This window comes from Pocillopora damicornis, chromosome 5 (assembly GCF_964200805.1).
Source record: "Pocillopora damicornis chromosome 5, jaPocDami1.2, whole genome shotgun sequence".
Classification (NCBI taxonomy): Eukaryota; Metazoa; Cnidaria; class Anthozoa; order Scleractinia; family Pocilloporidae; genus Pocillopora; species Pocillopora damicornis.
Genome location: NC_142674.1, coordinates 27732403 through 27754284, shown reverse-complemented (window position 1 = coordinate 27754284; position 21882 = coordinate 27732403). Strand labels below are relative to the sequence as shown.

Here is a 21882-nt window from a genome sequence, read left to right as displayed (position 1 = left end):
GAATAAGCAGTCTGGGGATTTCTAGAAGCTTATATTTACAACAACAATTACTCATAACAATAGATTCTTGACGAACGAAGTCGAAAGTCGCTCAATATAAGTATTCCTTGCGCGATGACAAAAACCGAAAAAAGGAAGAAGGTGCCGTTAACTTTGCATAAAGATGCATTTCTGAATCAAAAAGTCATTCTCTTTGAATGTTGACGACCTCACCTCGAATCGAGCCAGTAAGAAGGCAAGAAAATTAGGAGCTTGCAACCATCTGGAGAATTCAATTTACTTCTGAATAAACGGGTTCCTATAATTAGAAATTTATCATCACTTTGTTCCGTAATGATACTCAATCCAACACGTTCGAAAATTCAGATCGAGAGTAATTGAGGCATCTTATGTTTATTATGAAATTTTTTATAAGACTGGTAGGCATAAAACGTTCAAGGCGTTTCAAATGAGCAAACACCTTTGACGCTGAATAATTCTGAGGAGAAACCCTCCGTAAAAACATAGATAGTTATCAGATGGGTAAACACTGTTCTGTTGGGATAGAAATGGCGAGAATGACAATAACAATTGCAATAATGACGATGATGATACATGTAAATAATAAAAATACTTATAACCATACTAATAAAATGATTCATGATAATCTATAGATGGGTAAATTCTCGTGTAGCTTTAATGTTTCCGAATACTGTTGCTGATCGGCAAATTAGCATCATATTCTTCCTGTTGATCAAAGATTAGCATCATGACATCATTATTCTTTTGAATCAGCCAATCATGTGAGAGACCCGGAGACAGGGTGCATTGTTTGGGAGCCTTTCCTTCTTCGAAAGACCCTGGGAGAAGAGGGAGGACGAAAAATGAAAAACAGACTTCGGTGAAGTTTCTTTCTTTAATTCGCATTACCTCTATTTTAATCACCATTTACTCGCTCAAATATTTTTAGGCTTATGGGAAATCTTGTTGTAATTACAGCCCTAAATATTTCGGGTTCTTTGGAAAGAATTTGGTTAAGTTTAAGGGAAAAGAAATAAAATGTTATTTACCAGCCTAGGGTCGGTCCGTATTGGGAAAAACTGTGCCCTCCGTTTTGAGTCCTCCCCCCTTCTCCCACGGTCTTTCGAAGAAGGAAAGGCTCCCAAACAATTCACTCTGTCTCCGTCACCCCTATCTACCAACCTTGTGAACAAGGCGTAAGTTCATTTTGTTTTCTTAGTCTTTTGGGGTTTTTGGTTTTTTTTTTTGGGGGGGGGGGGGGGGAGAGAGTGGTGCGAAGGGGAAAAGGGGGATCGATGTCATTTGACTTCCGTTATTTTTCCCTAAAGTTATCTATTACATTATTCCATATGTGCGAGCCTTTCTACTAATCCAGTGTTTCTTCAATTGAGTGTTTTTCTATCTTTGCAAGATGTTCCGTAAACCATCGACAAGCGTCACTCGGTGGGCGTTTAGATTAAACTTATCGCCAAGAGATATTGTTTTTCTTATCTTTTCATAATTATTATTCCATTTAAAAATTGTTCTCAGGGGAAGTGGGATTGGTTAGCCTTTCACTCCCAGTGGTGATCACTATGAATCTTCTTCCTATGATATCCATACATTATTCAGCAGACAGGTGATGAGAATATTCAAACTTATCAGGTAGAGGTTGTTATCTTGATCTAACATCAAATTCTTGTATCCAATTAAAAAGGAAATGTGTAGCACAAAGAGGGAGAATTAACAATCAGATCTTGAAAGTTAAAGGTTTAACCTCCCCCCAGCCCACCCCTGTTTGCCTATTATCTTTCCTGAGAGTAAGCCAGCCAACATATAACATCTGCACGCTCACGCGATTCTCTTCTCGAAAAAAAAAATAGAAACGAACGAAGCATTTTTGTCTTAAAACACAGTACATCATAAGAAAATAGAAACAATGAAAAAAAAGTGAAAATAAAATAAGAGACATTTTTTAATCCTGCGGTGTCCCTTTTTATCTCCAAGGTGTAGAAACAAACAGTGCCTTAGTACACATATTTATAGGAGACTATATCTGTTGGACATTTTTTTCTCGGCGCCTGTCGGTGGAGTGAACTTTTTATCTATTTTGGCTCATTTGCATTTTGGGCGTTAAAATTTAAATTTTTTGTCGGCCGCTTGATCGCAAATAAACGCTTGCCAATTACTGATAATTGTCAAAAAATATACAAAAACGTTATAGAAAAAAGCAAGACGAATCAATATACACTTGCAAAAGCAAAAGGAGACCAAACTAAAACAAGAAACGAAAACGAAGAAAGAAAAAGCAAAAGGAAATTAGAAACTGTTGGAAATGGGATAATGTCTTGACAGCTGACGGTTGAAACAGTCTGATGACGTCACTAAACTTTGTTATCTGTAACCAGATGGCTTCAAGCTTCAAGGATCTCTCACTTGATTGGCTGATTCAAAACAATGATGATGTCATGATTCTAATCTTTGATAAACAGGAAGAATATCATGCTAATTTGCCGATCAGCAACGGTGTTCCAAAACATTAAAGCTACACGAGAATTTACCCCTCTATAGATTATCGTTGTTTATTTTATCAGTATGGTTATTAGTATTTTTATTATTTACATGTATCATCAACTTCATTATTGCAATTGCTATTGTCATTCTCGCCATTTCTATCCCAACAGAACAGTGTTTACCTATCTGATAACTATCTATGTTTTTACGGAGGGTTTCTCCTCAGAATTATTCAGCGTCAAAGGTGTTTGCTCATTTGAAACGCCTCGAACGTTTCATGCTCAACAGTCTTATAAAAAAAAATTCATGATAAACATAAGATGCCTCAATTACTCTCGATCTAAATTTTCGCACGTGTTGGATTGGGTATCAATATGGGACCAAGTGATAATAAATTTCTAATTATAGGAACCCGTTTATTCAGAAGTAAATTGAATTCTCCAGATGGTTGCAAGCTCCGAATTTTAAGAGAGAGAATGATTCTTGGATTCAGAAATACATCTTTATGCAAAGTTAACGGCACCTTCCTTTTTTCGGTTTCTGTCATCGCGAAAGGAATATTTATAGGTAGCGACTTTCGACCTTGTTCGGCAAAAATCTATTGTTATGGGTAATTGTTGTTGAAAATATAAGCTTCTAGAAATCTTCAGACTGCTTATTCATGCTGACATCAAGCGAAGCAGTTGATGACGCATTTATTACGTAACACTACTAAAATAGTTCTTTTTTAAGCCTTTGGAATGTTCCGGAACACTTTGTGAATGTATATAAGGACTCATTTATGTAGTGATAGTTGTTGTTATTGTCGGGAGTGACCGACTGTGAAAGAAGCTACACCTTAAGAGAGATCTATGGTGGAAGATTGCTAATTTCAAGAAACGTTGGAGGAAAATATGAGTTTGGCTCAGTAGCGAACTAAGGTATAGACTGTAGTGGGCTTAAGTAAGTTTATCGAGGATAATTATTGAACTGCCTCAGTCAGGAGTCACCCTTATTAAGTTTATTAGTCGTTGTTTAATAGAGTAGTTGAGTAGGACTGCAGTATTTTTCTGTCGGTAAGATTATACGGTAATACTATTCATTCTCAGAGAGACTCCTTAGAGAAAGGTATTTTTTTGGCTATTTTTGTGCCGTTTGAAACATTGAAAACACGGTTATTCTATATATAATTCAGTTGTTACCTGCTGATGATGTGCCGTCCATAATTAATCATCGCCGATGATCATTATCTCCACTATTTCGATTTCGTTGTTAAACAATTATTTTAAAGCTTATTATTACCATTATCTTGGTATATTAAGCATTTTTGGGTCAACATATTTTTAGAGTACTTTGCTTCTGTATGTTTTATCTCTGATAAAGTGCTTGTTAAATAAGCTTTGCTTTTACAGTTCTAGATCTAAGTGGTCGTTATGCGTCACTCGGTGGACGTTTAGATTAAGTTTATTGCAAAGAGATGTTGTTTTTCTTCTCTTGTCATTATTACTATTCCTTTTAAAAATTGTTCTCAGGGGAAGTGGGATTGGTTAGCCTTTCACTCCCAGTGGTGATCACTATGGATCTTCTTCCTATGATATCCATACATAATTCAGCAGACAGGTAATGAGAATATTCAAACTTATCAGGTAGAGGTTGTTATCTTGATCTAACATCAAATTCTTGTATCCAATTAAAAAGGAAATGTGTGGAACAAAGAGGGGAGAATTAACAGTCAGATCTTGAAAGTTAAAGGTTTAACCTCCCCCCAGTCCATCCCTGTTTGCCTTCCTGAGAGTGAGCCAGCCAACATATTACATCCCACGCTCACGCGATTCTCTTCTTGAAGAAAAAAAAAATAAAAGAAAGAAGCACTTTTGTCTTAAAAGACCGTACATAAAAAGAAAATAGAAACAATGAAAAAAGAGTGAAAATAAAATAAGAGACATTTTTCAATCCTGCGGTGTCCCTTTTTATTTCCAAGGTGTAGAAACAAACAGTGCCTTAGTATATATATTTATAGGAGACTATATATGTTGGACATTTTTCTTCTCGGCGCCTGTCGGTGGAGTGAACTTTTTATCTATTTTGGCTCATTTGCATTTTGGGCGTTAAAATTTAAATTTTTTGTCGGCCGCTTGATCGCAAATAAACGCTTGCCAATTACTGATAGTTGTCAAAAAATATACAGAAACGTTATAGAAAAAAGCAAGACGAATCAATATACACTTGCAAAAGCAAAAGGAGACTAAACTAAAACAAGAAACGAAAACGAAGAAAGAAAAAGCAAAAGGAAATTAGAAACTGTTGGAAATGGGATAATGTCTTGACAGCTGACGGTTGAAACAGTCTGATGATGTCACTAAACTTTGTTATCTGTAACCAGATGGCTTCAAGCTTTAAGGATCTCTTACTTGATTGGTTGATTCAAAACAATGATGATGTCATGATTCTAATCTTTGACCAACAAAGAGAATATTATGCTAATTTGCCGATCAGCAACGGTATTCCAAAACATTAAAGCTACACGAGAATTTACCCCTCTATAGATTATCGTTGTTTATTTTATCAGTATGGTTATTAGTATTTTTATTATTTACATGTATCATCATCGTCATTATTGCAATTGTTATTGTTATTCTCGCCATTTCTATCCCAACAGAACAGTGTTTACCTTTCTAATAACTATCTATTTTTTACGGAGGGATTCTCCTTAGAATTATTCAGCGTCAAAGGTGTTTGCTCATTTAAAACGCCTTGAACGTTTTATTCTTAACAGTGTTATAAAAAATTTCATAATAACCATAGTATGCCTCAGTTGCTCTCGATCTGAATTTTCTAACGTGTTGGATTGATTATCATGACAGAACCAAGTGATAATAAAATTCTAGTTATATAAACCTGTTTATTCAGAAGTTAATTGCATTCTCCAGATGGTGGCAAGCTTATAATTTTTTTGCGCTCTGACTTGCTCTGTTCGAGGTGAGGTCATCAACTTTTAAGAGAATGATTATTGGATTCTGAAATACATCTTTATGCAAAGTTGACGGCACCGTCTTCCTATTTTTTGGTTTTTGACATTACGGAAGGAATATTTATATTCGGCGACTTCCGACTTTGTTCGGCAGGAATCTATTCATTCTCAGAGAGACATCTTAGAGAAAGGTAAATTTTTCTAGGCAATATTTGTACCGCGTGGAACATTGAAAATTTAGTTATTCTAAATATTATATAATTCAGTTGTTACCTGCTGATGATGTGCCGTGTATAATTGATCATCGCCGATGATCATCATCTCTATTATTTCGACTCGGTTGTTAAATAATTATTTTAAAGCTCGCTGATGGTTTTTAGTACCATACAAGTACTGATTCTAATTCTGATCGAGGCGACTTCGACGGACATAAGAGTGTTATTGTGTTAGTATCATTATCTCGGTATATTTAGCATTTTGGGCCAATTTTTTTTAGAGTACTTTGCTTCTGTATGCTTTATCTCTGATAAAGTGTTTGTTAGATAAGCTTTGCTTATATAGTTCTAGATCTAGGTGGTCGTTATAGCTGAATTATATTCACACATTTACCTGTTTTCCTCTTGACAAAAAAAGGAAAAACTGCTGAAATATTTTGTCTTAAAATAGTACATTAAATAGGAAGAAAACAAGACAACATTGGAGGGAAAAAAAACCCGTGGGAGAGATCATGCAATTCTGAGTTAATCCACTTATTGTTATCAACGGACGGGAAACGCACCGCGCGCTAGAATGTATAAAAAAAAGATTTGTTGGACATTTTTCTTCACGGCACCTATCGGTTAAATTAGCTATTATATTTTGTTTAATTTACATTATTTGTTCTTGGCCGCTCGTTCTAAAGAAAACGGCTAACTACTAATAACTTAAAGAAAAATAAAAGGTAAAATGATGGTGATAATAGATAATAGATGTTCGGCATTAAAGAAAACATAATAATATTATTACTGTTTATTTATTTATTTTTATTATTATTATTATTTTTTTTGGTATTTATTTTTTCCTTCATTTCAACAGATTAGAGTCTAATGAATAATTACAAGTAAGATAAGAGGATGGAGAAGGGCACAATATGGCAAGCTAATTAGATGCCCTTTACCTTAAATTACATTTTTTCATACAGTAAAAGGAAGCGATACAATAATATAAGATATAAGATACAAATATAAGATACAAATATAATAACTACAACAACAACAACAATAACAAGTCTTTATTTCTTACAAAAATGGAATTACAGTGAAATAAGAAAATTGATTATAATGAACAGGAAAAATAAACATAGCTGTATCATTTTGGAGCCTAGAGGCTGGGGGAACCGTTAGGTTTTCGAGCTAGCCCTCTATGAATTATTATAACTATTGCTATCATTGTTATTATTTATATGATTATTTGTTACCTTTGAATTATTGGTTGAAAGTCAATTGGTCACTGTGCTGTATCAGTAGCTTTATCAGTAGCCACATGCAGTCTCAGACTGCCTATCGTTCCTTTATCGGTGGGAGAACTTAACTAGGCAGCACAACAATCAGCGGATTGCTTACTTTCCTACCAAAAGAGGAACGATTTGACTCATTACATTCGATTTTGATTATTTTTTATCATTTTTTTGTTTCCGCAAAGATTGTCATGAATCCCCAGGTTGTTCTGTTGCTCATGCTGGTAGCCGTCCCCAGCACATCTGCGAGTATGTTGCTACTGCCATTTTGTAATGTTTAACTTCTAGTCAACCGAGTGATTCCCTATGAAACCTTATAACCAAAAGAAGTTTAGCATGATAGATGCATTACAAATTCCAACCCTATTCTGAACAGGCTTTTCTGTATCTGAAGGAGACCTTGAAGGAGTTAACCCGTTACTCCAAATTTTGACAGAAATGATACACTAAGTACTTGTAACAACCGGTCTAAACCATTCAACGAGTCAGTTAACTTCTGAATTGTGTATGATGCAGGAAATTTAATTTGTACTCCAATTGTTTTGTGAGAGTTTCAGTAAATTGGAAGGCTTTATCTCTCATCGAGAACAAAGGGAAACTAACCTTTGCTACTGCTATCATTGTTATTATTTATATGATTATTTGTTACCTTTGAATTACTGGTTGAAACTCAATTGGTCACTGTGCTGTATCAGTAGCTATATCAGTAGCCACATGCAGTCTCAGACTACCTATCGTTCCTGTATCGGTGGGAGAACTTAACTAGGCAGCACAACAATCGTGTTTGTTGCTATCAAGAAATTGTGTTCGGCTACGTTCGGGACGGAGTCAGACCTTCTTAGGCGCCCCGGAGAAAAAAATTCACACGGGCTGTTTTTAAGTAAACTTTCAGAAACTATGAATCAACGAATAGGTTATTAAATACAGAACTCGATAAAATCACAACCATAAACTGAAAAAATATAAAGTGGAAGTTGATGGTTATCAAACTTTGTCTTTGATGAAAAGTCACTGCAAAATCTCAATCGCAAAAGATCAATCACTAAAAGTAAGCTGCTCAAGTCGTGAAGTAGCCCCTAATATTCATTATATATTTTTTTCATGTGTTTCTTTTAATCATCTGCTAGTAATTTGTCCAGGCTATCTGTTTACTTGTGCAAATCAACAAAAGTGTATCCCAGAGTTTTACCGCTGCGATGGGAACACTGACTGTAGTGATGGATCAGACGAACAATGCAGTAAGTACTGATGTTGATAGGTAACTTCTACTTCTGTACATCTTCTTATTCTTTATATGGGCTTAGGGTAAAATGCTATTCTCAAAAGTAATATTAAATTGGAAGACTAACTCTCTTTTCAAAAATATAGAATAAAAAAAATACATTTTCCAAGAACCCCTCATTTGCAAGAACACCTCCAAGACGGCGAAATAAAGCTTTGACGTAAATAATATGCAGAGGTAGTTTTACAAAACTGAAATGGCTATTGGTTGAATGCCGTCACATTGGGCCATCTTTAGATTAAGAACTTTAATGGCATGAAGACGGTTCTTGTAATGGCCAAAGTCACTTCCAGATTTCTCGAGTATATTGGGTTCCCCAAGCATTAGCATATTAATTTGAAAAGAGCTTTTCTAGAAATATAGTCATGCACCCATCGGCATTGCCTTAATTAACTGTATGAATTGACCTTGAAAAGGCGAAAACGCGAACGGTCTCCAAGGGATATTAAATTGCTCATGTAGAGTTTACGAATAAATTTTTCATCTACACGTAAACTTTTGTCGCCAGTGCGCCATAACCAAAATTTCATAGAGCTTAACAATATTGTAATGATGCTAATAGACCAATTGAGTAACTTTTCCTTTTCTTTCATGTTCTACCTACGCCAATCAGCTAACGGTAAGTATCATAAATCCAAATCTATCTCTATGTCGTCTCCTTGTAATATTGCTCGGATAACCGCATTAAAGGAATGGCATATTTTGAACACGTCGCTTGTATTTATTTGATTTACATGTAACTATCGATAGAAAATCTAAGGTTGAGGATCTTTGAAGTATCAAAAAAATGATTTTAAGAGATGGATTGAAACAACAAAAACGGAACACAAACCAAGGTTAGCTGGTCACCTCCTGCTTGATAGTGAGGCTGTATAAGATATGGAGTAAAGAAACTGATTTCAGTTTATCTTTCTTTCATATATGTTTACAAAGCCTTTCTGTCAAGACAACTAAAATTCACAGATATTCAAAAACTATGAATCGACGAAAAGGTTATTAAATATAGAGCTCGATAAAATCTTAACCACAAACTGAAAAAATATAAAGTGGAAGTTGACGGTTATCAAACTTTGTCTTTGATGAAAAGTCACTACAAAATCTCTATCACAAAAGATCAATCACTAAAAGTAAGCTGCTCAAGTCGTTAAGTAGCCCTTTATATTCATTATATATTTTTGGTAAGAAATGTACAAGAAGTGCCAACGTTTTGTCACGGTTCATGCGTTTCTTTTAATCATCTGCTAGTAACTTGTCGAGACGATCAGTTTACTTGTGCAGATCAACAACAGTGTATCCACGCGTCTGTACGCTGCAATGAGTACAATAACTGTAGAGATGGATCAGACGAAGAATGCAGTAAGTACTGTGGTTGATAGGTAATTTCTACGTCTGTACATCTTCTTATTCTTTATATGGGCTTAGCGTAAAAATGCTATTCTCAAAAAGTAATATTAAATTGGAAGGCTCACTCTCGTTTCAAAAATATAGAAAAAAAGCTATATTTTCCAAGAACCCCTCATTTGCAAGAACACCTCCAAGACGGCGAAATAAAGCTTTGACGTAAATAATATGCAGAGGTAGTTTTACAAAACTGAAATGGCTATTGGTTGAATGCCGTCACATTGGGCCATCTTTAGATTAAGAACTTTAATGGCATGAAGACGGTTCTTGTAATGGCCAAAGTCACTTTAAAATCGAACGAAATAAACTGCAACTTGTTGAATGAGATAGCGGCGATTTCATATACGAGATGAACTCCTTTTTTATCTTACCGTTGGAAAAAATCAAATGCATTAATTGGGAGACCAGAAATGATGATTTGTAATTTGCGACGTAAAATGCTTCACATGATAATTTTTTAAAGCAACCATTATTACACATGCATGCAGTGAATAAACACTTCGAGATTTGTCGAGTATATTGAGTTCCCCAAGCGTTAGCATATTAATTTGAAAAAAGCTTTTCTAGAAATATAGTCATGCACCCATCGGCATTGCCTTAATTGACTGTAAGAATTGACCGCGAAAAGGCGAAAACGCGAACGGTCGCAACAGAGGGGATATTAAATTGCTAATGTAGAGCTTATGAATATATTTTTCTTTCTCACGTAAACATTTGTCACCAGTGCGCCATACACAACATTTCATAGAGCTTAGCGGTACTGTAATAATACTAATAGACCAATTGAGTAACTTTTCCTTTTCTTTCATGTTTTACCTGCGCCTATCAGCTGGCCGTAAGTATCATAAATCTAAATCTATCTTTGTGTCGTCTCCTTGTAATATTGCTCGGATAACCGCATTAAAGCAATGGCATATTTTGAACACGTCGCTTGTATTAATTTGATTTACATGTAACTATCAATAGAAAATCTAAGGTTGAGGATCCATATCAAACTCATGGGGTACAAATAGTCTTAACATGAATGTGGTGACCGCGCCCACTTCAACACCCCACTCAAATCGAGTGTAATTTTCGAATGTTTTACCATCGTGCGAATTCTCGACTGAAAAAGCACTCAATGTACCTCTGAAATATTAAACTATAATATTGCGGCTTTCTATTTCGCTAATTTTCTAACTTGAAGGTAAAGTTTTTCCCTTTTTTTTTAACTTTTCTCCGAGCGGTTGTGTAAAATTAACAAGGCGTTTTTGATCAAAACACGACCGAGCGAAGGGTCTCGGGCGATATCTCTTTTACGCAGGCGCATGTTAAAAATGTACCGCCAGAATCAAAAAGAGGAACAAATTTCCTTTGTTTTGATGTGTAAAGTGTCGAACAAAAAGCAGATTTACCCTCGTCAAATGGCGTTTTAAAACAGCTGTATCTTCCTCCGTTTGATTTTTCCTCTTTTGTAAGCGCCGGTGAAAGCAGTAGGAGAGGGATCGGGAAACTCAGAAAGCGCACAAGTAAGATTTGCGAAGGTCGTGGAAGTATGAAGTCTAAATAAATACCTTTTTTAAGCTTGTTTTCTGGATTTTTCGTAAACTTCCCTGATTAATTTTTCGTTTCAGCTTACTAATCTATTCTATTTCAAAGCAATGTAAAGACGAGGACGGAGAACCATGTTCGGTCCTTTCAACAATCGTAAACAAAGTGTTTGAGCAATCAGGTATATGAGGTGTAATAATCAATAGCCGCATATCAGAAGTCTTCAGAAAGAAAGTATTCTGTCTTCACAAAGCTGTCAAGAAAGTTAGTAATCGTGGCGGAAGGCAATTAAATGCACTTCTTAGCAAGTTGGAAACGGGCCCTCGGTATCGATTTAATATCATATCGATCTCAATATCATACAGTTTGTATCTTTCTTCCGTGGATTCGCCTTTCTAACGAGGGTGTATGTTGAGTATTCATTGCAAAGTCGCTTTGTTTTGTTTATTTCCCTCTTTGGCCTGTCCGCCATTTTGAAAATTCGTAACGGAGAGCATGCGCATTACGTGAGGTTAGTGGTTGCGTACACCTGGAACCGAGAAAAACAAATGTTCGTTGTACTGAGGAAAGAGTTTGATATGTTGAAGTATTAAAAGATGATTTCAAGAAGTGGATTGAAACAACAAAAACGGAACAAAAACGGAACAAAAACCAAAGTCAGCTGGTCACCTCTTGCTTGATAGTTAGGCTGTATGAGATATAGAGGAAAGGAACTGATCAAACATGTTCACCGATTTCAGTTTATTTTTTTTTCATATATATTTAAAAAGCCTTTCTGTCAAGACAGCTAAAATTCACGGATATTCATGATATCAAAAATAGTATAATGCCGAGTCCTTGTCTTCCTTTTTTCAAAATCAGTCTAAAAGTCAAAGAACAAAAAAATGACACAGAGAGACCAAGGGTCAGCGGCAACTCTCTCCTTTCTGTAGACGACAGAGATTAAAATTTAGAAAGGGTATCTGTGTTAGCAAGAGCTTGCGAGTTGCTCGTTTGTCTGCTTATCGGTTCAAACATATTTAGCGCAGGAGAATTTTTAGGCAAAGGCATAACCTCGGAAATAACTGTCCTACAGTTTTTAACTTCAGAGCTAAGAAGTATGTCTAAATTGTTAGGATTATTTCAGGTTTTGTTTGTTCTTTTTCTTCTCTTAAATACACAGGCTCAATATTTTGTCTTTGAATTGAAGTTATTTGTATTATAATACAGGAAGTTGTACAAACTACGAGTTCACTTGTGCTAATGGAAAGTGTCTTGGTAAATGGAATCGTTGCGATGGCAGAGATAACTGTGGCGATGGTTCAGATGAACAGCACTGTCGTAAGTTTGTTATCACTGTCACCGTTGTCCAAATAGTGCAGTCGCCTTTCCTGGAGGCTGATGGCTAACTTGTCAAGTTGTGCTGTAGTAATCAGGTCGAGATACAAACAAATATTGAGAGCTGTCTCTCCGCCTTCTCTCTCTATCTCTATCTTTTCCTTTATTTAATAAATCGAATAATTAATAACAATTACCATAGCATAGACCGAATAGGCAGAATTAGGCTTGTTCTTATTGTTGTTACTACTGACAATGTAGTATGCTTTTCTTCAGTTTCCATTTCAGTTTCTTTTAAGTTACTTAGTTGTTTGTTTTTGCTATTGTTTCTGTTTTTTCCAATTGCAAATGCAATAAACAAATCCTGGTTACTACATAATTTGAGACTGTTTTCTTTTCTCTCAATGTACGAAACATTCTCATGGAAATAATAGCTCAACGTAAGTAATCTTTTGGATATTTTATTAATTTGTTAACTTTTAAGTGAAAGACAATATGTTCGCTTATTTAATCACATATTTATTCTATGTCATTTATATTTTTCTGTAATTATTTCAATGCATTGGTAATCACACTTTTATCACAGAAAAGCGTATCAGCCACCTGATTGAGGCATTCATGCTTGTGGGCGTTGAATTTTTTTAGAAAGTTTTTTTATATTTTTTTAACAAAACTAACTGTCGAAAGTCTCTAATAAACAAAAACAATTAACTAAAAAAACTCAATGTGTTTTATGTTTTCCCATTAAGTTTTGAAATGAGGATAGTTTGACGTCCTTAATTTCACATTTCCAGGGCGAGGACCCTTGTTTCTGTATATGATGGCTTTGTTTTATTTGCCCTGGCGAACGTGCTCACAGGTCACCAAGTATTTGCAACACGACTATCAATAGCTCTTCCTTTTCAGGAGGAGAATGAAAAATAAAACAGTGCGTACCTTTGCTGTCAGGGCGTTGATATAGATCTTTTGGGAATTTTTAAAAAGTACAGGGGAGGATTAAGTCGGCTGCATCATTCACTATGATAATAAAACCTGCATGTCCAAAAGAAAAGCATTTAAATATTTTGATTAAATTTCTGGCACTGTATGGGAAATATCTCATTACTCTTCTCACTTTGCTATGCTTTGTTAACGAGGGGATATGATAGCCGGTGATTTTCTTTTCTTTCCTTTCTCTCTGTTTTTCATGGACTGCACTTCGGAAACATCAGCAAGTAAGTGCTACTTCAATTTCTTAATGTAGATGTTACTCCTAACATGTCACATGACCAAAAAGCTGCTAACCACTCCCATTCTGTACCCTTTCTACCAGCCGAAAACTAATAACGACAAAAGAAATGATCAGGAGGCGTTGTACTTCATTCAGAAATCGAGATTTGCGTTTCGGCCTGGAGAATAACCCATGTTTCAAGGTCACACACTGAATCCTAAACCTTAATGAATAATTTTACTTTAGCCTCCCTTCAGGACTCACTTAATTTTGCTTTTGCATTGTTTTGAACAACAGATGATCGTTAAAATTAGAAAAATAACTTTATCTTGTGACATCATATTTAACTTTGAATGCACTGGTTAGCGTGGATTTGAGTCCATTCAATGTTAAGGAATTTTTTTCCCTCTTATTCTCTGCAAAGGAAATATCAAAACGTCACCATCTTAAACTTTACGAAACTTCTATTTGGTAAAGGTCTTGAAGAAAGACTTTTCCATACTTCTGTTCCACCGAAAGAAAATCAAAATCGTTTAAAAACAATATACCTTCCTTTTTTTTTTTCATTTACACCACATTGCATTAAAGACGTTTCAATACTAAATGGCTTCGCTTTTCTTTCAGTTATTGATTAATGGGCCGATCAATTCAAAGCTTTAACATTCCCCCGTAAGGGAACTGTCGTTCGTGCCTGGGGTTGGGGAATGCCGTGAGCCTCGCCTGGCTGGGGTGGGAATTTGAACCGGAAGTGTCGAATGAAAGTGCTTTAACTTATAATGTGGTGTTTTAAGATAAAGAGTTCACTTTTGGGTACGAATGGCTCCGGAGAAGGGTCTACAAGGTCTAGCTTATAAGGCTCGGCAAAAGTATAGAATGTCAGGATCACTCATTTTACCTTTAAAAAAAATTGACCATTAAGTCCAGTACTTGGGTAGGGTATTGAAACACAATTTTGGCCCCGGGGGCTGAAATTTGAACGGATCAATTTTCAAAAGTTTAAACGCCTGGGGGTTTCCCGTGGGGGATGTTGAAGCTTCAAATTAATCGATGCATAATTCATTTATTGGCTTACTTATTTTTCATCTAATCTCCCTAACTTAATTGTCATTCTGTGCTTTCTCTTCTCATGGGCGGCCTTTGTGAAATACATCAGTGTGTAAGTGATTAATTATGATTAGATTACTGAAGTTAATAATTTAGTTGTGACACCTGTTTCTGCTCCACTTTCCATAACATTCCTAAATACCGCAAACGTGCATGAGTAGCAAAACACAGGATGAGAGGATGAGGATGAGAATTTGATGTTCTAATACCAGTCGTTGTAATAGCAAAATAAATGATATATCTCGAAAACAGTTGATGAAGAATAACCGAGGCCAGCCTTCAGTCCCATATGATGATTGATGGGAAGTGTGTTAGTATTGCCTACTTTCACTATAAATGTTAGCTGAACTAAACAATTTTTATAATACTTGAATTCTGCTTATCCCTATCGTTTTCTTTGCTCTAAATATCGTCTTCGGTGGATCAAATACATGTAAATATATCAGGCGGTAAGTTAAAGCTTAGAACTAATTACTTTAAGGATAACGATACGTTGTCATCTCCGTTTGTTTGTTTTTGCTTGTTTGTTCGTTTGTTTGTTTGTTCAAGATTATTCTTATGATTAAAGCATGAATAAGCAGTTGCGTTGCGAGCACATCTGCGCCGCTGCCTTTCTTGCGTTTAGTGGACAACTAAGAACAACAGGTGCGGAAGATTTTCATAAGAGAGAGAGAGGGGGAGAGAGCGGGACGGGGGGGGGGGGGGGGTGGGGAAAGAGCGAGAGACTGAGACCATAATGTCAGCAGAAGAATGTCAGCAGAAGATAATGCATCAAATACAACTTTCAGGGAACTGGTTTTAAGTAAACAGAGTCGGAAAACTGAGAAAATTGAAATATCGATGTAGAAAGGGATGATCAAAATACAACATCGACAGTACACCAGAATATTTTTTTTTAAATTGGCATTTTCCTCTGCTCATGCTGACATTAAGGAAACTTCTAAGCAGAAAAAGAAACAAATTAGATAAAAATCAATAACTTGCAATAACTGCAAGCTTCCTCCTTATTAAGCAAAAATGCCATTGTTGACAAGTCCGCTTATAAGATCGAAAACCAATTTCTGGCAAACAACTTTGTCCCTCAATAAACAAGCGGAAAGACACGTATCAAACAGTTGCCCATAAATATTATCATATTGTTACCTATAATTGTTGGTTATTCATCCTCTAAGTCTCCAGCCCAATAAACCTTCAAAAGTGTGAAACGAGTTCTTATCCCATGTGTTTAACCTAGTTTCATTGATTAGTTTTTAACATTACTGCATTCTTTTCCTAAATTACTCTCCTCACTTAAACTAACTTTTATTGTTTCTTTTCTGCCCTGGTTACTGCTCATTACAGCATGTGAGTATGATTTTAATCGTCTATTCGAATTGTGAACTATTGAACTAAAACGATTGTTGATTTAGACACAATTTGCTGATTTATGATTTTACTGTCTTTTCTATTCTCTTTTATTATCTTGCCTGACCTTGTGACAATAAGGCGGTAAGTAACCATTATTTTTTATTAACCCTCTTTGGCATATTTGGTTTGACCGCTTACATAAGTCAAGTAAAATTTTTATTCTTTTTTTTTATTCATTCAATTTGATTTAATGGAATGCATATATCTTCGTTCATCTTCACCATTGAAACATAATAAAATATAGGCGATTTTTTGTTGAAATGTAAACGTAATGTACCTAAAGTGCGGATTAATTTTTTGGAGCGTGCGCATCCCGTTTTTGGTTGTGAGTTTTATTGGTGTTTTGGCAAACAGCATAACTTTGAAAGAGGAAAAAATTACGTAAAATGTATTTATCGACCGGATGGAAGGGCCGGACAGGTAAACTTTTGGCTCGAGGTCATACTAGTGCTTATTATCCGGTCCGGCCCGACAAAACTCAGTCAATGAACATTTTACCACTTAGTGTTCGAGATTTCGAAATTTTTGTCTCAACCTAGATAGGATGTACTTGCATATAAAAGAAGGGTGCGCGGGTCCATACGGGTCATATGATGATTAAAGTAACAATACATGTCTCTAGATGAGTTTCGGGTGCAATTAAGGTAAAGCGTCCGCTTTGAAGGGTCTCAATGGGTTTAACTGTCAGCCATCAAGCAGCTTAAAGTTTGATCATCACCCGTCGAAAAAAAAAGTTCATGACAAGAGATTATATTTCCGTGCTTCGTAATCATTTCCATCTTTAACTTGGTAGTTCAATATTTAAAAATATCTTTCTAATCGATAACTTGTTGCCGGCTATGTCACGCCACGCCTTGTCTTGCTTGAAGAACCGGCGTAATTTTTTTGCGTCTCATCGGCGAACGGAGACAAGCGTTAGGTGAGCGCGAGGGAGGAGCGCAAAAAAATAAAAACCTCCCACACTTCCACTGTTCGTATCAAATTGATTAGTGAATATCATGTGATAAACGAATATCGTTCAACAAAAGCATAGCGTATCATGTTTTATGGACGAAGCTATTCGAGAAGCCCTTTGTTTAATTCCGTACAAGCCAACTGTAAAGGATAAGCAAAGGTATTGCATCGCTGATGTATTTACAAGCACATAGAGAAGTAAATTGGGAATACGAACAGAATTGAACTTAAGAAATAAGCAACAAAAACTGTAAACAATGGGATGGGATAAATGTCATTTATGAGATTTATCCTCCGAAGGTAGCGGACGCACTAGGTTTACAAAACTTGTCCACATACGCATTTGAAACACCAAAATAACTGTAAAGATTTATTTACGTTCAAATATATCACCTTCTTATAGGTTTCGCTCGCATAGAAACATATGTTTACTTGTAACCGTCATTTCTTTGGAGAAAATGTTGCCTCGACATAAAACCATGTTTGTTGTAGTCTCCGCCAGTGTCTGGGGGAAAAATAGCTTGAAACATTGGTGTAGGTACAAGGTACAGCTGGTTTTGCCTTCCTTTTTTTGTACTCCTCCTTCCGTGCGTGACTCACTCTTCGTGTTCGCTTCCTTCTTGCCTCTGTTTGTCGGAAAAACGCAGAACATTGCGCCTGTTCTGCGGGTTACAGGTGTTTTTTCGTGTATTTTTTTTCACTCCTCCTCGAGCGTGACTCGCACTTCATGGTCGCTTCACGCTTGCCTCCGTTTGACCGATAAACGCTGAAAAATTGCGCCTGTTCTGCAGATCCAGGCCTCCTCAATGAAACAGCGGGTTCGTGGTTTCTTCTTTCTTGTTTTTCTTCATACCAAAACAAATGGTAAAAACATACTTTTTTTTATAATGACATCATTATAGGAGGTTTTTCTCGGAGTTAGTCGAGAGTAAAAGCTGTGGAAAATCTTGCCTGATAATAATCCGAATTGGAACGAACACAGCTTTACTGGCCTATTCTTTGGGGATGTAAGTTAGTGATTACTAAGCTAAAGTTATTAACAACACTTCACTGAACAATTGTTGTTTTCTTTCTTTCATGTCAACTGATGCTCAACAGGGTGTAAGTATCTATTTATTGTGATACGAATGTCTATCCATTCCCTGATCTTGTTGTTTAAGATCAATCCTATTTCTTTTAAAATAGGCCTTTGACTAGTAATTGCATAAAATCCAATTTGATTACTTATCATTTCTTTTAAAACTGATATGTAATTAAAATTAGATTAATCTGTGTTGTGTTTGTTACTTGTCACATAACTTTCGGGCAGCTGAGTAATTTTGTTGGAGCTAGCTTGGAAGTTACAAGAACAATAAGAAATAATAAGCTACATTATACATGAGGGTGTTCCATTTTGTTATTAAAAAAAAGGAAAAGGACCCTGAGACCGGATTCCTTTTTTTTTCAATGATTCTGACATTTTTTAAAATATTTTAATTCCAATCATAACCTCCCAAGCTATTCTTCATTCTCAAAATGTTTTTCGTGTTTTTTTTTTTCACTCCTCCTCTCGCGCGTGACTCGCCCTCGCGCTCGCTTCGTGCTTGCCTCCGTTTGACCGAGAAACGCTAAAAAGGCTCGCCTGTTCTGCAGATCTAAGCCTCCTCAATTAAACAACAGGTTCATGGTTTCCTCTTTCTTGTCTTTCTTCATATCAGAACGGATGGTACAAACAAACTTTTTTTTTATAACGACAACAACATTCAGATAAGGAGGTTTTTCTCGGAGTTAGTCGAGAGTAAAAGCTGTGGAAAACCTTGTCTGATAATAATCCAAATTGAAACGAACACAGCCTTATTGGCCTTTTCTCTGGGGATCTAAGTTTATAATTACTATGCTAAAATTATTAATAACACTTCACTGAACACAATTGTTGTTTTCTTTCTTACATGTCAACTGATGCTCAACAGGGTGTAAGTATCTATTTATTGTGCTACGTATGTTTATCCATTCCCTGATCTTGTTGTTTAAGATCAATCCTATTTCTTTTAAAATAGGGCTTTGACTAGTATTTGCATAAAATCCAATTTGATTACTTATCATTGTTTTTAAAACTGATATCTAATTAAAATTAGATTAATCTGTGTTGTGTTTGTTACTTGTCACATAACTTTCGGGCAGCTGAGTAATTTTGTTGGAGCTAGCTTGGAAGTAACAAGAACAATAAGAAATAATAAGCTACATTTTACATGAGGGTGTTCCATTTTGTTATTAAAAAAAGGAAAAGGGCCCTAAGACCGGATTCCTTTTTTTTTAATGATTCTGGCATTTTTAAAGTATTTTAATTCCAATCATATCTTCCCAAGCTATTCACTATTCTTAAAATGTTTTTGGTGGTTTTTCTATTTTGGTCTGCATAGGGGTACAGGTGTGTTTTCGTGGTTTTTTTTTTAACTCCTCCTCTCGCGCGTGACTCGAACTCGCGCTCGCTTCGCGCTTGCCTCCGTTTGACCGAAAAACGCTGAAAAATTGCGCCTGTTCTGCAGATCCAGGCCTCCTCAATGAAACTAAGGATTCATGGTTTCCTCTTTCTTGTCTTTCTTCATATCAAAACAATGCTCAAAACAAACTTTTTTATAACGACATCAACATTTAGATAATGAGGTTTTTCTCGTAGTTAGTCGAGAGTAAAAGCTGTGAAAAATATTGCCTGAAAATAATCTGAATTGGAACGAACACAGCTTTACTGGCCTTTTTCCTGGGGATGTAAGCTAATGATTACTTAGCTAAAGTTATTAACAACACTTCACTGAACAACTGTTTGTTTTCTTTCTTACATGTCAACTGATGCTCAACAGTCAGTAAGTATCTATTTATTGTGCTACGTATGTTTATCCATTCCCTGATCTTGTTGTTTAAGATCAATCCTATTTCTTTTAAAATAGGCCTTTGACTAGTATTTGCATAAAATCCAATTTGATTACTTATCATTTTTTTAAAACTGATATGTAATTTAAATTAGATTAATCTGTGTTGTGTTTGTTACTTGTCACATAACTTACGGGCAGCTGAGTAATTTTGTTGGAGCTAGGTTGGAAGTTACAAGAACAATAAGAAATAATAAGCTACATTTTACATGAGGGTGTTCCATTTTGTTATTAAAAAAAGGAAAAGGGCCCTGAGACCGGATTCCTTTTTTTTTCAATGATTCTGGCATTTTTAAAGTATTTTAATTCCAATCATATCTTCCCAAGCTATTCACTATTCTTAAAATGTTTTTGGTGGTTTTTCTATCTTGGTGTGCATAGGGGTACAGGTGTGTTTTCGTGGTTTTTTTTTTCACTCCTCCTCTAGCGCGTGACTCGACCTCGCGCTTGCTTCGCGCTTGCCTCCGTTTGACCGAAAAACGCTGAAAATTGCGCCTGTTCTGCAGATCCAGGCCTCTTCAATGAAACTAAGGATTCGTGGTTTCCCCTTTCTTGTCTTTCTTCATATCAAAACAAATGCTCAAAACAAACTTTTTTTATAACGACATCAACATTTAGATAATGAGGTTTTTCTCGAAGTTAGTCGAGAGTATAAGCTGTGAAAAATATTGCCTGAAAATAATCTGAATTGGAACGAAAACAGCTCTACTGGCCTTTTTCCAGGGGATGTAAGTTAATGATTACTGAGCTAAAATTATTAACAACACTTCACTGAACAATTGTTGTTTTCTTTCTTTCATGTCAACTGATGCTCAACAGTCGGTAAGTATCTATTTATTAAGCTACGTATGTTTATCCATTCCCTGATCTTGTTGTTTAAGATCAATCTTATTTCTTTTAAAATAGGCCTTTGACTGGTATTTGCATAAACTCCAATTTGAATACTTATCATTTTTTTTAAACTGATATGTAATTAAAATTAGATTAATCTTACATTGTGTTCGTCACTTGTCACATAACTTTCGGGCAGCCGAGTAATTTTGTTGGAGCTAGGTTGGAAGTTACAAGAACAATAAGAAATAATAAGCTACATTTTACAGGAGGGTGTTCCATTTTGTTATTAAAAAAAGGAAAAGGGCCCTGAGACCGGATTCCTTTTTTTTTCAATGATTCTGGCATTTTTAAAGTATTTTAATTCCAATCATATCTTCCCAAGCTATTCACTATTCTCAAAATGTTTTTGGTGGTTTTTCTATCTTGGTGTGCATAGGGGTACAGGTGTGTTTTCGTGGTTTTTTTTTTTTTCACTCCTCCTCTAGCGCGTGACTCGCCCTCGCGCTCGCCTCGCCTTGCCCCGTTTGACCGAAAAACGCTGAAAAATTACGCCTGTTCTGCAGATCCACGCCTCCTCAATGAAACTAAGGGTTCATGGTTTCCCCTTTCTTGTCTTTCTTCATATCAAAACAAATGGTCAAAACAAACTTTTTTATAACGACATCAACATTTAGATAAAGAGGCTTTTCGGTAAGTAAGTCGAGAGTAAAAGCTGTGGAAAATATTGCCTGATAATAATCCGAATTGGAACGAAAACAGCTTTACTGGCCTTTTTTCTGGGGATGTAAGTTAATGATTACTAAGCAAAAGTTATTAACAACACTTTACCGAACAATTGTTGTTTTCTTTCTTTCATCTCATCTGATGCTCAACAGACGGTAGGTATCTACTTATTGTGGTACGTATGTTTATCCATTCCCTGATCTTGTTGTTTAAGATCAATCTTATTTCTTTTAAAATAGGCCTTTGACTGGTATTTGCATAAACTCCAATTTGAAT

General features: G+C 35.7%; 1 protein-coding gene across 4 annotated transcripts in view; it reads left to right on the top strand.

The window, feature by feature from the left end:
- Positions 1-3288: 3288 nt before the first annotated feature.
- LOC149046295 (vitellogenin receptor-like) overlaps positions 3289-21882 on the top strand; it is a 211140-nt gene continuing 192546 nt past the window's right edge. For 2 of the 4 annotated variants that reach the window (XR_016186780.1, XR_016186784.1), the window contains exon 1: positions 3289-3413. The gene's annotated coding sequence lies outside the window, so the exon portion shown is untranslated. Of the gene's footprint in view, positions 3414-4004; positions 4093-4170; positions 5491-21882 lie in introns of those variants that run through there. The other 2 variants (XR_016186782.1, XR_016186785.1) reach the window with 2 other exon arrangements.